General features: G+C 42.4%; 1 protein-coding gene across 1 annotated transcript in view; it reads right to left on the bottom strand.

Annotated features, from left to right (window-relative positions):
* Positions 1-15,196, bottom strand: part of LOC143021421 (uncharacterized) — a 32,659-nt gene that overhangs the window by 6,721 nt on the left and 10,742 nt on the right. The window lies entirely within an intron of this gene.

Raw genomic sequence — 15,196 nt, 5'->3', positions numbered from 1 at the left:
CCCCCTCATGCATCACTGTATCATCCATATACAACCATTCTCCATTCACCACTATCTTCTGTCCTCTCCCATCCTTCCTCAACAGATATCCCCTCTTCCAAATGCCACTTTTACCCCATCCATCCATCTCATCCTTGGTGGTTGCCCCTTCATGCTCACTCTTTCCACCTCTGCCTTCCACATTGCTTTTACTAATTTTTCTTCACTCATTCTTTCCATGTGTCCAAACCATCCCAATACTTTCATCAACCCTATCAAGATTCAAACCGCCATCCCCTTGACCTTTGCTGCAAGTAACAATGCCCTAACCTGCTCAGCCAGCGAGCTCTACTACTCTCATAAAAACTCTTGACTGCTCTTAACAGCTTTCCTCCTATCCCATATATTTGCAATACCTCCCACAGTGTCTTCCTGTCTACCTTGTCATAAGCTTTTTCCAAACCCAGAAAAGCCCAAAAAACATCCTTATCTTTTCCTAAAGCTTTCTCACATATCTGTCTTACCACAAAAATCTGATCCATGCAACCCACCTGTCCTAAACCCACACTGTTCCTCACCAATTACTCCCTCTGTTCCTCTCCTAATCCTCTCAATCAAGACCCTCCCATAAGCCTTCACAACTACACTTAACAAACTAATCCCTCTGAAACTACTACACTCAAACTCATCCCCTTTTCCCTTGTAAACTGGAACTATACAGGCACTCCTCCAGTCCTCCGGCATTCTGCACTCTACCCTCTCTTAAACAAATATTTATCATTTAGTTTTCTGATAATTCTCATTAGAAAGTGGTCAGAGGGGAGGTTATGCCATGTGTGACTTTCCAAGTGATTTGTGGGCAGAGCAGTGAGTACATTGTTTTCTTTTATTAATTAACTTATATTATTTTATTTATTTGAGGTTGGGTACAGATGCTAGAGATATGTTCAAGTTAGGAAGACAGTCAAAGACTATTATGATCTGTGGCTTGCATTATCAGCCATGTTGCTGAGTATTCTGGTCACCATATTTGGTTTATGAATCCAGCCATCAACTAAATTCCTATCCAGTCATTTGATTTTGAAATCAACAGAACAAAAATGTAAGGACACGAACACTAAACAACTAGCAGTCACATATCTAGTACAACAAACATATTATTTATATATATATATATATATATATATATATATACACACATACATACATACGAGTATATCTCATGATTTGAATAGTCTGGTGGATCATGTTGTGTGCCAGTGTCTGGAGAGAGTCTGGGAACCTATTTTTTCCCGTAAGACCTGTTATTTGCCCAACACAAATTTCATCCTGCATGACAGGTTTAGGAACCTAACACTTGTTGGGAGAGGTCTAATTGTATATGTATGTATATATGTATATGTGTGTATATACATATACCAAGGGCTATTTTCCCATTAAAAGGAGGTAGCCAGTCATAAAGAATCCACTCTCACACATTTCGTCCCCACATACTCTACTCCCATTCACCAGCCCTCCCTCCCTCTTTTCTTGGGTCCTCCTGGATGATGGGTCATCCCTGGTATCTCGCCCACTGCCCTGGGTCAGAATCAGTACATCCACAGCAAGGCCATTTCGTTTAATCAGCAACTCCCCCTTTCAATCCCCTTGTGCAGAAAAAGAGAAGATGGGGAGAAGTCCCTTCAGGCTACATCAAAATATCATTCACACATACTCCCTCAACCCCCCATCGCCCCACACTCCCTTCCATGCATCACAGCATCATCTATGCCCAACGGGAGAAATCCCTTCAGGCTACATCAAAATATCATTCACACATACTCCCTCACCCTCCCATCCCCAACACACTCCTTTCTATGCATCACAGCATCATCTATACCCAAACATTCTCCACTCACCCCTATCCTCTGTCTTCTCACCTTCCTTCCTCAACACATCCCTTTCCCAACGCCCCTTTTACCCCATTCATCCATATAATTCTTAGTCAGCCCCTCATAATCAATCTACCTCTGCCTTCCACACTTCTTTTTCTAATCTTTCTTCATTCATTCTTTCTGTATCCATACCATCCCAATACTCTTTCATCAACCCTATCTCCCAACTCCTTTTACACCCCCGCTCTCCTCCTCACCTTGTTTCTCACTCTATTCAACTTTGTAACCCCTACCATACTTCTCAGACATTTCATCTCAAACACATTGAACCTCTTTCTCTTTTTCTCTCTTATGTTCCATGTTTCTGCCCCATACAGTGCTGTTGGCACAATCGTCCCTTCACGCAATCTCCTCTTAGCATCCATTCCCAAATGTCTATTTCTCATTACACTTTTAAATCCCCCAAGGCATTTACTTGCTTCTCTCATTCTATAATGTATCTCCACCTCCACTCCTCCCTTTCCCGCCATACTTGCCCCCAAGTTTCTAAAGCTATCCTTTTAGTACTGGCCCTGATCATGTTTGCCATTTACATTAATGATATGGATGAAGGTGTAGAGTGTTATATGAATTTCTTTGCAGATGATGCAAAGATACTAAAGAAGGTAAAAATGGAGGATGACTGCAACTCATTGCAACAAGATTTGGACAAGATCTGGAATTGGACTCAAAAGTGGGAAGTAAAATTCAATATAAAGAAATGTAGTATAATGTAATTTGGAAAGAGTAAAAACAGAATATCGAAAGATTACAAAATTGGTGAAGAAGAGGTGAAAAAAGTAAACTCGGAGAAAGATCTCGGAGTGATGATCAGCAAGGACATGACACCGGATAAGCATATTAATAAAATATTTGGAGAAACCTACAATTTGTTGAGGTCAATTAAAGTGGAGTTTATTTATTTGGACAAGGAAATGATAAAAAAAATTCTAACTACACTAATAAGACCAAAACTTGAGTACACAGCAACACTATGGACACCCAGTACCACAAAGAATATAAAAAATTAGAAAGAATACAAAGAGCAACAATGAAACTAGCACCAACTCTTTCTGAACTGACATATAAGCAAGGACTGTCCAAACTAGAATTACCAACTTTGGAACAAAGAAGGGAAAGAGGAGACTTGCTGACTATCCATAGAATAATGAAAGGAATGGAAGTCTTAGATAAGAATGACTTGTTAATATGGGATAATGGTAAAACAAGAGGACACGAAAAGAAACTAAAAAAGGATAGTTACAGAAGAGATCTGAAAAGGAACAGCTTCCCACACAGAGTGATAGATACTTGGAACAAATTAGACAATGAAAGTGTGTGCAAACACTATTCAAGATTTTAAGAAAAAACTTGATGCTGAGAGATACAAAGACGGGTCACCACAAGCATAGCTCTCTTCCCGTATAATACAACTAGGTAAATACTTCTTCCAGCCACTCCTTTAAAACTTCCTTCCAATTTGCTGCCATCCTGTCACTCTCTCCCCTTGTACATCTCATCACCTTACTTTTACCCACATTTATTTTCAACTTCCTTCTTTTGCACACCTTTCCAAGTTCTGTCACTAACTTCCTTAATGCCCCCTCTGATCCTGCTACAAGTGCAGTGTCATCAGCAAATAACAACTGGCTCATCTCCCATTCTCCTCCATTTTTTCTTAACCATCTCGTTTCCCTGGCCCAATACCCTTGCATTTACCTCTCACACCACCTCATCCATGTATACATTGAACACACATGGTGAAATGACACATCCCTAGCAGTCCAACCTTTACTTCAAACCATTCACTCTCCATTTCTAATTCTAACACAGGTTCTACTACTCCCATAAAAATTCCTGAATGCTCTTAACAGCTTTCCTCCTATCTCATATATTTGCAATACCTCCTACAGTGCCTTCCTGTCTACCCTGTCATACTCGTAAGTCTTTCTCAAATCCATAAAGGCCCAAAAACATCCTTACCATTACCTAAAGCTTTCTCACATGTCTGCCTTACCACAAAAATCTAATCCATGTAACCCTTACTTTTCCAAAAACCCACACTGTTCCTCACCAATTACTCATTCTGTTCCTCTCCTAATCTTCTCAATCAAAACTCTCTCATAAGCCTTCCCAACTACACTAAAAAAACCTGATCCCTCTGAAACTACTACACACACTTGTCCCCTTTTTCCTTGTAAAGCGGAAGTATACAGGCACTCCAGTCCTCCAGCACTCTACCTTCTTTTAGACAAATATTAAACAACCTCATCAGCCAGTCCTTCACATTTAACAACTCCATAAAATGCTCTACCTATCTTCTTCTTACTGCTGTCTTTTCCATTATTATTTCTCCATCTGCACCTTTTACATTTTTTCTCTCTACTTGACTCACTTTACAAAAGGTAGGGAGGTGCTTAGAGTGAACTCTTTAAATGAAAAGGAAAAAGAGAAGGAGTACAAGAAGAAGCTGAAGGAGGAGTGGGAGGGAGTGAAGGATAGAGTAGAGCTAGGTCAGGAGGAGGAATGGGGATGGTTCAAGGAGGGAGTCACAAAGTGTGCAAGGATGGTGCGTGGAACAAGAAGGACAGGAGGAAATAGAAGGAAGGGTAGTGAATGGTGGGATGAGGAAACAAAGAAGGTTGTAGAAGAGAAGAAGTGAGCTTTCACAGATTGGTTACAAAATAGGACGAGGGAGTCATATGAGGGGTACAAAAAAAAGAAAAGAGAAGTAAAGCAAAAGGGAAAGGAGGCAAAGAGGAGAGCAGATGTGAAGTGGGGTAAGAGTATGACAGAAAATTTTGAGAGTAATAAAACGATGTTTTGGAAAGAAATTAAGAGAGGAAGAGGAGGCGAATCAAGTAGAGAAGAAAAGGTAAAAGGTGCAGATGGAGAGATGATAATGGAAGAGAAGGCAGTAAGGGGAAGATGGGCAGAATATTTTATGGAGTTGCTAAATGTGAAGGAGGATAGGGAAGGAAAGATAGTTGCAGTGGGAAATGCTAAGAAAATGACCGTGATGAGTGAGGAAAATGGAGGAGAAATAAGAAAGGATGAAGTGAAGGCATTTGTTAAGATGATGAAAGCAGGTAAGGCACCTGGTCTGGATGGATGCCATGCAGAATGTCTAAAAAAAGGAGGTACAGTGATGGTGGACTGGCTGGTGAGGTTATTTAATGTTTGCTGGAGAGAGGGTAGAGTGCCGGAGGACTGGAGGAGTGCCTGTATAGTTCCACTTTGCAAGGGAAAAGGGGACAAGTGTGAATGTAGTAGTTTCAGAGGGATTAGCTTGTTAAGTGTAGTTGGGAAGGCTTATGGGAGGATCTTGATTGAGAGGATTAGGAGAGGACCAGAGGAAGTAATTGGTGAGGAACAGTGTGGATTTAGGATGGGTAGAGGTTGTGTAGATCAGATCTTTGTGGTAAGACAAATATGTGAGAAAGCTATAGGAAAGGGGAAGGATGTTTTTTGGGCTTTTATGGATCTGGAAAAGGCTTACGATAGGGTAGACAGAAAGGCACTGTGGGAGGATATGCAGGTATATGGGATAGGAGGAAAGCTTCTAGGAGCTGTCAAGAGTTTTTATGAGAGTAGTAGAGCTTGTGTCAGGATTAGAAATGGAGAGAGTGAGTGGTTCGAGGTAAAGGTGGGACTTCATCAAGGATGCGTTATGTCGCCCTGGCTGTTCAACTTATACATGGATGGGGTAGTGCAAGAGGTAAATGCAAGGGTAGTGGGTCAGGGATTGGAGATGGTTAAAGAAAATGGAGAAAAGTGGGAGGTGAGCCAGCTGTTGTTTGCGGACGACACTGCGCTTGTGGCAGGATCGGAGGAGGGATTGAGGAAGTTGGTGACAGAGTTTGGGAGAGTATGTGATAGAAGAAAGCTGAAGATAAATGTGGGTAAAAGTAAGGTGATGAGATGTACAAAGGGTGAAAGTGGCAGTAGACTGGAAGTGAGCATTAAGGGAGAGCGACTGGAGGAAGTGGATAGTTTTAGATACCTGGGTGTAAATGTGGCAGGAAAAGGTGGAGTGAAGGTGGAGGTAGAATGTAGACTGAGAGATGCGAGTAAATGCCTTGGTGGATTGAAGAGTGTAATGAGGAAAAGACATTTGGGAATGGATGCTAAGAGGAGACTGTATGAAGGAGTGATTGTGCCAACAGCACTGTATGGGGCAGAAACATGGAACATAAGAGAGGAAGAGAGAAGGAGTTTGAATGTGTTTGAGATGAGGTGTCTGAGAAGTATGATGGGGGTTACTAGGCTAGATAGAGTGAGAAATGAGGAGGTGAGGAGGAGAACGGGGATGGAAAGGGAGTTGGGAGATAGGGTTGATGAAAGAGTATTAGGATGGTTTGGACACATGGAAAGAATGAGTGAAGAAAGACTAGTAAAAGAGGTATGGAAGGCAGATGTGGAGGGAGTGAACATGAGGGGACGTCCTAGGATGAGGTGGATGGATGGGGTGAAGGGGGCTTTGGGGAAGAGGGGAATGTCTGTTGAGGAAGGACAGAAGACAGGGGTGAATGGAGAATGGTTGTATATGGAAGATGTTGTGATGCATGAGGTGGAATGGGTGGGGGGATGGGGGGGTGAGGTAGTATGTGTGAGCAAAATTTGACGCAGTCTGAAGGGATTTCTCCCCGTCTTCTCCTTTTATGCAATGGGGGGATGGAGAGGGGGGGGGTCGCCGATTTAATGAAGTGGCCTTGCTGTGGATGTGCTGTGTCTTGCGACTCTGCTTCTGACTCAGGGCAGTGGACAAGGTGCAGGGATGACCCGTCATCCAGGAGGTGCTAAGATAAGAGGGAGGGTGGAGGGGTGTGGAGTGTATTCAGGGATGGAATGGGTGGGAATGATTTTATGCCTTTTCCTTTTTGGCTACCTCCCTTGTAAGGGGGAAAAAGCCTTGGTATATGTATGTATGTATGTACTTGATTCACCTTGTTTTCCTCTCTCAATTTCCTTACAAAACATCTTTTTTATTACTTTCAAAATTTTCTGTCATACTCCTTCATTTCACATCTGCTCTTTTTGCCTCCTTTATCTTGTGTTTTACTTCTCTTTTCTTTGTACCTTTCATACATTTCTCTTGTACTATTTTCCAACCAATCTGTGAATGTTCATTTTTTCTCTTCTACAACCTTCTTTGCTTCATCATTCCACCACTCACTACCCTTCTTTCTATTTCCTTCTGTCCTCTTTATTCCACACTCCATCTTTGTACACCTTGTGAAATCTCTTTGAGACATCCCCATTCCTCCTCCATTCCTAGTTCTACTTCACTCCCTCCCACTGTTCTCTCAGCTTCTTCTTGTACACTTCTCCTTTTCTTTCTCATTTAAGCAGTTTACTCTAAGCACAGATATATCAGATAATTTTTTGGAGGAAGGTAAATTGAGGATAGATGGAGAATGAGGAAAAGGACAGAATGTAGAGAGGTGCTTAGAGTAAACTGCTTAAATAAGAAAGAAAAGGTGAAGAAGCTGAGAGAAGAGTGGGAGGGAGTGAAGAATAAAGTACAACTAGGAGTGGAGGAGGAATGGGGATTTTTCAAGGAGTGAGTAACAAGGTGTGCGAAGATGGTGTGTGGAACATGGAGGACGGGAGGAAATGGAAGGGTAGTGAGTGGTGGAATGATAAAGTAGAGAAGGTTGTAGAAGTGAAGAAATGCGTATTCACAGATAAGTTACAAAACAGGATGAATCATATGAGAGGTACAAAGAAAAGGAGAGAAGTAAAGCATAAGATAAAGGAGGCAAAGAGGAGAGGTGTGAAATGGGGTAAGAGTATGACAGAAAAACTTGAAAGTAATAAAAAGATGTTTTGGATGGAAATTAAAGGAGGAAGGGGAGGCGAATCAAGTAGAGAAGAAAAGGTAAAAGGAAAGGTACAGAGGGAGAGATGATAATGGAAAAGACAGCAGTAAGAGGAAGATGGGCAGAGTATTATAGGGAGTTGCTAATGTAAAGGAGGAGAGGGAGGGAAAGGTAGTTGCAGTGGGTAACACTAAGATGACAGTAATGAATGAGGAAAATGGAGGAGAAATAAAGAAAGATGAGGTGAAAGCAGTGATTAAAATGATGAGAACAAGTAAGGCACTTGGGTTGGATGGGTGTCATGCACAGTTTGTAAAAAAGGGAGGTATAGTGATGGTGGACTGGCTGGTGATGTTGTTTAATGTTTGTCTAAAAGAGGGTAGAAAACCAGAGGCCTGGAGGAGTGCCTGTATAGTTCTGCTTTCGAAGGGAAAAGGGGGACAAGTGTGAGTGTAGAAATTTCAAAGGGATCAGTTTGTTGAGTGTAGTTGGGAAGGCTTATGAGAAGGTTTTGATTGAGAGAATTACAAGAGGAATAGAGGGAGTGATTGGTGAGGAAGAGTGTGGGTTTAGGACAGGTAGGGACAGTGTGGATCAAATTTTTGTGGTAAGGCAGATATGCAAAAGCTTTAGGTAAGAGTAAAGATGTTTTTTGGGCCTTTATGGGTTTGGAAAATGCTTATGACAGGGTAGACAGGAAGGTAATATGGGAGGTATTACAGATATATAGGACAGGAGGAAAGCTGTTAACCCCTTCACTCCGGGCCAAAATCTCACGGGCAGCATTAGCTGCCAGACGTGCGATGTTGCATCATAATACTCGCATTATAAAAAATAAAGTTACCACTGTATTGCTCGTTCTCTTTCACCCGTGAATTTTGATAACCATAGAAAATATGATGAAGCCAGTTTACAGAGTATGGGGGTCACGCAGGTACAACTACAATATATATAATCAAGACGCCGACATCGGCATCCTCGTGTACCCACTTGCTCCTCATGATGCCTACATAGGCGTCATTGTATCGAAGGGGTTAAGAGTAGTCAAGAGTTTTTATGAGAGTAGTAGAGCCTGTGTTAGAATTAGAAATGGAGAGAGTGAGTGGTCTGGGATAAAGGTAGGACTTTGCTTAGGATATGTTATGTCTCCATGGCTGTTCAATTTATATATGGATGGGGTGGTGCAAGACTTAAATGCAAGGATAATGGGCTGGGGATTGGAGATGGTTAAAGAAAATGGAGAAAAATGGGAGATAAGCCAGTTGTTGTTTGCTGAAGACACTGTGGTTGTATCAGGATGAGAGGAGGGATAAAGGAAGTTAATGACATAGCTTGGGAAGGTGTGCGAAATGACACTAAAGATAAATGTGGGTAAAACTAAGGTGATGAGATATATAAGGGGAGAAGATGGCAGCAAATTGGAAGTGGATAGCTTTAGACACTTGGGGGCAAAAGTAGCGGGAAAGGGTGGATGGAGGTGGAGGTATAATGTAGACTGAGTGAAGCAAGTTAATGCCTTGGAGGTTTAACCTCTTCACTCCAGGGCACATCGCACGTCTGGCAGCATTAGCTGCCCGATGTGCGATGTTGCGTCATAATAATTGCATTATAAAAAAATAAAGTCAGTGCTCAATCGTTTGTTCTCTTTCACCCATGTATTTTGATAACCATAGAAAATTGATGAAGCCAGTTTAGAGAGAATGGAGATTACGTAGGTACGACTACAATAAATATAATCAAGATGCCGACGTTGGCATTATCAAGTACCCACTTGCTCCTCATGCCGCCTACGTAGGCGTCACCGTATGGAAGTGGTTAAAAAGTACAATGAGAAATAGACATTTGGGAATGGATGCTAAGCAGAGATTGTATGAAGGGTTGTCGTGTCAACAGCATTGTATGGGGTAGAAACATGGAACATAAGGAGTTTAAATATGTTTGAGATGAAATGCCTGAGAAATGGGGTAGGGGTTACTAGGCTGGATCAAGTGAGAAATGAGGAGAGCGGGGGTGGAAAGGGAGCTGAGAGATAGGGTTGATGAAAGAGTATTGGGATGATTTGGACACATGGATATAATGAATGAAGAAAGATTAGTAATAAAGGTGTAGAAGGCAGAGGTGGATAGAGAGAACACGAGGGGGTGACCAAGGATGAGATGGATGGATGGGGTAAAAGTGGCATTGGGGAATGTCTTGAGGGAGAACACAGGATAGGGGTGAATGGAGAATGGTTGTGTATGGATGATGCTGTGATGCATGGAAGGGAGTGTGTGGGGGATGAGGGGAGTATGTGTAAATGATATTTTGATGCAGCCCAAAGGGATTTCTCCCCATTTTCTCTTTTTCTACATGAGGTGATAGAAACAGGGGAGGGGGTTGCCAATTAAATGAAGCAGCCTTGCTGTGGATGTGCTGTGTCTTGCTGCATTGCTTCTGACCCAGGGCAGTGGGTGAGATACGGGGATGACCAGTCATCCAGGAGGAGCCAAGAAAAGAGGGAGGGAGGGGTGGTGAATAGGAATGGAGTATGTGGAGATGGAATGGGTGGGAGTGGATTTATGCCTTTTGACTTTGGCTACCTCTCTTGTAAGGGGGAAAAATCCCTTGGTATATTTATGTATACACATTTTTATACATATATATACTGTATATATATATATATATATATATATATATATATATATACACACACATGATACTATGAACACCCAGTTCCAAAAAGAATATATGGAAACTAGAAAGAATACAGAGTGCAACAACAAAGTTGGCACCAGCTCTTTTCAAATTAACATACGAACAAAAATTATCGAAGCTAGAACTACCAACACTAGAGCAAAGAAGAGAAAGAGGTGATCTACTGACTATATATAGAATCATGAAAGGAATGGAAATCCTTGACAGAAAAGATTGACTAAAAAATGAATGGAAAAACAAGAGGTCATGAAAAGAAACTCAAAAAGGACAACTATTGAAGAGATAGGAAAAAGAATAGCTTCCCACACAGAATGCTGGATATATGGTATAACTCAGATGAAAAAACAGTGTGTGCAAATACTATTCACAATTTTAAGAATAAACTTGATGCTGAGAGATACAAAGATGGGTCACCACGAGCATAGCTCCCTTCCCGTATAATACAACTAGGTAAATGAGGCCCCGCATGGAGAAGTGTCCCATGCGACACAATGGCCGGTTTTGAGTTACGCACATATAACACTATTTTGCGCCAGCCGAGCGAGCGTGAGGTTTTACCACTTTGTTTTAGGAGCGTTTCGACCATATTGCAGGTCACGTTTTGTCCTTTCCGACATGCTCCGATTGAAGTAGAAGGGCCAAAATAGTGTTATATGTGCGTAACTCAAAACCGGCCATTGTGTCGCATGGGACACTTCTCCATGCGTGGCCTCAAATATATGTGTATACATATCACCCTTTTATACAATATCCTCTTAGCATCCATTCCAAAATATCTATTTCTCATTACACTTTTTAATCCCCCAAGGCTTTTACTTGCTTCTCTCAATCTACAATGTATCTCTACCTCCACTCCTTTTCCTGCCATATTTGACCCCAAGTACCTAAAGCTATCCACTTTCTCCAGCCTCTCTCTAAGACCCACTTCCAAACTGCTGCCATCCTCTCCCCTTGTACATCTCATTACCTTACTTTTACCCTCATTTACCTTCAAATTGTTCATCTTGCATACCTTCCCAAACTCTGTCACTAACTCCCTTAATCCCCCCTCTGATCCTGCCACAACTGCAGTGTCGTCAGCAAACAACAACTGGGTTACCTTCCACTTTTCTCCAATCCCCTGCCTATTACCTTTGCATTTACCTCCTGCACCACACCATCAATGTACATATTGAATAGCCATGGTGCCATGAATATATATATATATACACACACATATACACATACCAAGGGCGTCTTCCCCTTATAAGGAAGGTGGCCTAGTCAAAGGAACACACCCATTCCCATTTCAGTCCTATTCACCACACTTATTTCCCTTTTATTTTAACTCATTGTAGATGAAGTGTCATCCCTGTCTCCAGCCCAGGTTGGAGGCAATGCAGCAAGACACAACACATCCACAGCAGGGCTGCTTAACTTACATGGTCCTGGAGCTGCAGCGTCTACGTCGTGGGACCACCCCCCAACCCCAAGAGTTGGGGGCCAAACGGCAGCATCTACCCCTGGCTACCGGCTCTACGCAGGTGGCACCGATCCCCAAGAGGAGCTACGCCTACCTTGGGGAGTACCACAATCCTTTTTCCCAACATGCAATATTACGTTTTTTCTGCACCGAGGGGTGATTTTCCGGCGATCACTCCTCTTCTTCTACTTTTAGCTGGAGATGTAGAGAGCAATCCTGGGCCCACCACAAAATACACATGCCCAACATGCTCTAAACCCATTACTTCGAGCAGACAGACAAAGGGCTCAGTTCAGTGCAATATGTGCAAAAACTGGGCCCACCTCACTTGTACAACACTTGCTGACACAAACCAATACACAAACACTTGGACATGTTCTACCTGCCCTCCAGTAACTCCACTCCCACCTCCCCAACCACAGCCAGCACCCTCACCCACTCGCAATTTCCCTCTGCCCTTACCCCCGATTAGTACTCCCCTTCCTTTGTCCCCGATCTCTCCTTTCCCCCCCTCTGACCCAGATCCTACACCTTCCCCACTACCACCCCAACCTCAACCCCAAACGGCAACATACAACACATACAAAACACACAACATCAACATATTACAACACAACATTGACGGTATTAACACGAAAAATTATGAACTTGAACACTTTCTTAAACAACACAACATACACATTGCAATTTTACAAGAAACAAAACTAAGACACTCACACAAAACACCATCATTTCATAATTACACCACCATCAGACAAGACCGGACTGACGGCTATGGCGGTGGACTCATCACCCTGATCCACCACTCCATCTGTTTTGTGGACACAAGTGCCACAACCAAAATTCTCCTCCCTACCACAGATAACACAACAGAAATCCAATCCATTCGAATCCGCAAAGGCACCAAATCAACACTGACAATAGTTAACATGTACATTCCCCCCCAATCATCCCCCACAGTTCCAGACACCTTCAGGCCTCATTTTAGCCAACTAGCCTCCCTGATCATGGGTGGTGACTTCAACGCCAAGTCGTCTGCCGGGTATGTCGACAACCCTGACACAGACAGAGGGCTTGATATACAGGCTCAGTTTGACACATTGACTATCATGAACAACACACATAATCATACACATATCCCACACCAAGCCCTCTACACTCCCTCCTCTCCTGATATCACCTTCTGCTCCCCCTGCCTAACCCCAACAACATCATGGAGAGTGGTCGGAACCCTTGGCTCTGACCACCTTCCAATCATCATCACCACCAAAACAAGGTGCACCCCAGTCGGCCACAGACACACTTACACCAATTACAAGAGAGCTAACTGGGAAGCTTTTACTGAAGAGACAGAACAACATTTTGAAACACTTAACAGTACACCAATCACAAACATAAACAATGCTGTGCACACTTTTAATACAATCATACAAAATGCAGACAAGAGATACATCCCTAGAGGCAACAGAAAATCACACAACCCCAACTTCACACCAGAAATCCAAAGCCTCATCAGACAACGTGACACACTTAAACACGGTACCCCCACACCTATCCCTCAAAACATAGCAGACCAAATACAAACACTAAACACTGTGATTGCCAATAAAATACATGAACAAAAAACACAAAATTGGCAAAACTTTATCAATACACTTGATCACAAAACAAACACCAGCAAATTGTACAAAACACTCAACAGCATTACACTATACAACAGTAACACTACACGCTCTCACGCAGCAATAATCACAACAACAGATAATCTACCCTCAAACAGACAACAAGCAAACGCACTCATACGTCATTTTGCACAGACAAGCCATCTCACTTCTCACCCTGACGACCGACACACCATTCGACGTAAGAAAGACTTTCCCACAGACTCAGACTATATACCCTTCATAGACAGTCAGACAAAACTCATAATACATAGTCTCAAGCACTCATCTGCCTGTGGCCCTGATAACATAAGCAACATCCACCTAAAACACATTGGACCACAAGGTATACACGCACTCACAAACATTGCAAACTACAGCTATTCACACAACACTATACCCGACATCTGGAAGCATGGTAAAATAATCACCATTCCAAAACCGAACAAAGACCCAACAATCCCAACATCGCACTGTCCAATCACACTTCTCTGCACCCCCTCTAAAGTCATTGAACGCCTAATACTTAAAGTTGTCACACCACATATTCCCCTTGCTGACTCACAACACGGTTTTAGGCCACTACACTCCACAAACACTCTTCTGACAAACCTCACACAAAGAATTTTAGATGGCATCAATTCAGATAGGCCCCACCAAAGAACACTTCTTATAACATTAGACATTAGTAAAGCTTTTGATGCTATCCCCCGCCACAACCTAACAAATAAAATATATAACACAGACATGCACAATAACACCAAAAGATGGCTGGCCAATTATCTGGCAGGTAGGAATGCTTACGTGTCATATAATGGCCAATCATCGCACATCAGAAACATTAAGAACGGAGTACCACAGGGCTCAGTTCTATCCCCCACACTATCTAATCTATACATGCATGACTTACCCACGCCAGACACCTCAGAAATACAAATCTCTTCCTACGCAGACGACATAACAATCACATGCACACATCGTAACACAGACAAAGCTGCAGAAATAATCCAGCCATACCTTGACACACTCAACACATGGTTCATCACAAACAGACTCAAAATAGCTCCAACCAAATCTACAGCAACACTTCTCACCAACTGGACAAAAGAACACAAATACATACCTCATCTCTACATCAACAACACTCTAATACCACACACAAACACACCGAAAATTCTTGGTGTAACATACGATACATCCATGTCTTTCAAACAACACATCACAAACATAAAAAACAAATGCACACCCAGACTTAATGCACTTAAGTCAATCACTGGAACAACATTTGGACAAAACAAAGAAACTAATATAACAATATATAAACAATGCATACGCTCAGTGTTGAATTATGCGAGTCCTGCATGGGCTCCTAATCTCAGTGAGACACACCACAACACCCTTCAAATCATACAAAACAAAGCCCTAAAAACAATTACAGGCTGCACAAATACAACACCTACAGACCATTTACACCATGAAACAAAAGTCCTCAAAGTCAAGGACCACCTCGACATGAGAGGCACACAAACACTTGCCGCAGCCACCACAAACACATTACACCCGCTACACTACATAGCAGAACACCCACACACACCAAGAAACATTAAAACAACACCCAAAGACCTTTATCACGCACAGATACTCTCTTCTTTTCCTCCACAACCA

The sequence above is a fragment of the Oratosquilla oratoria genome, chromosome 42 (genome assembly GCF_046742065.1).
Source record: "Oratosquilla oratoria isolate Oo_2021 chromosome 42, ASM4674206v1, whole genome shotgun sequence".
In the NCBI taxonomy this organism is placed as follows: Eukaryota; Metazoa; Arthropoda; class Malacostraca; order Stomatopoda; family Squillidae; genus Oratosquilla; species Oratosquilla oratoria.
This window is presented reverse-complemented; position numbering and strand designations above follow the sequence as displayed.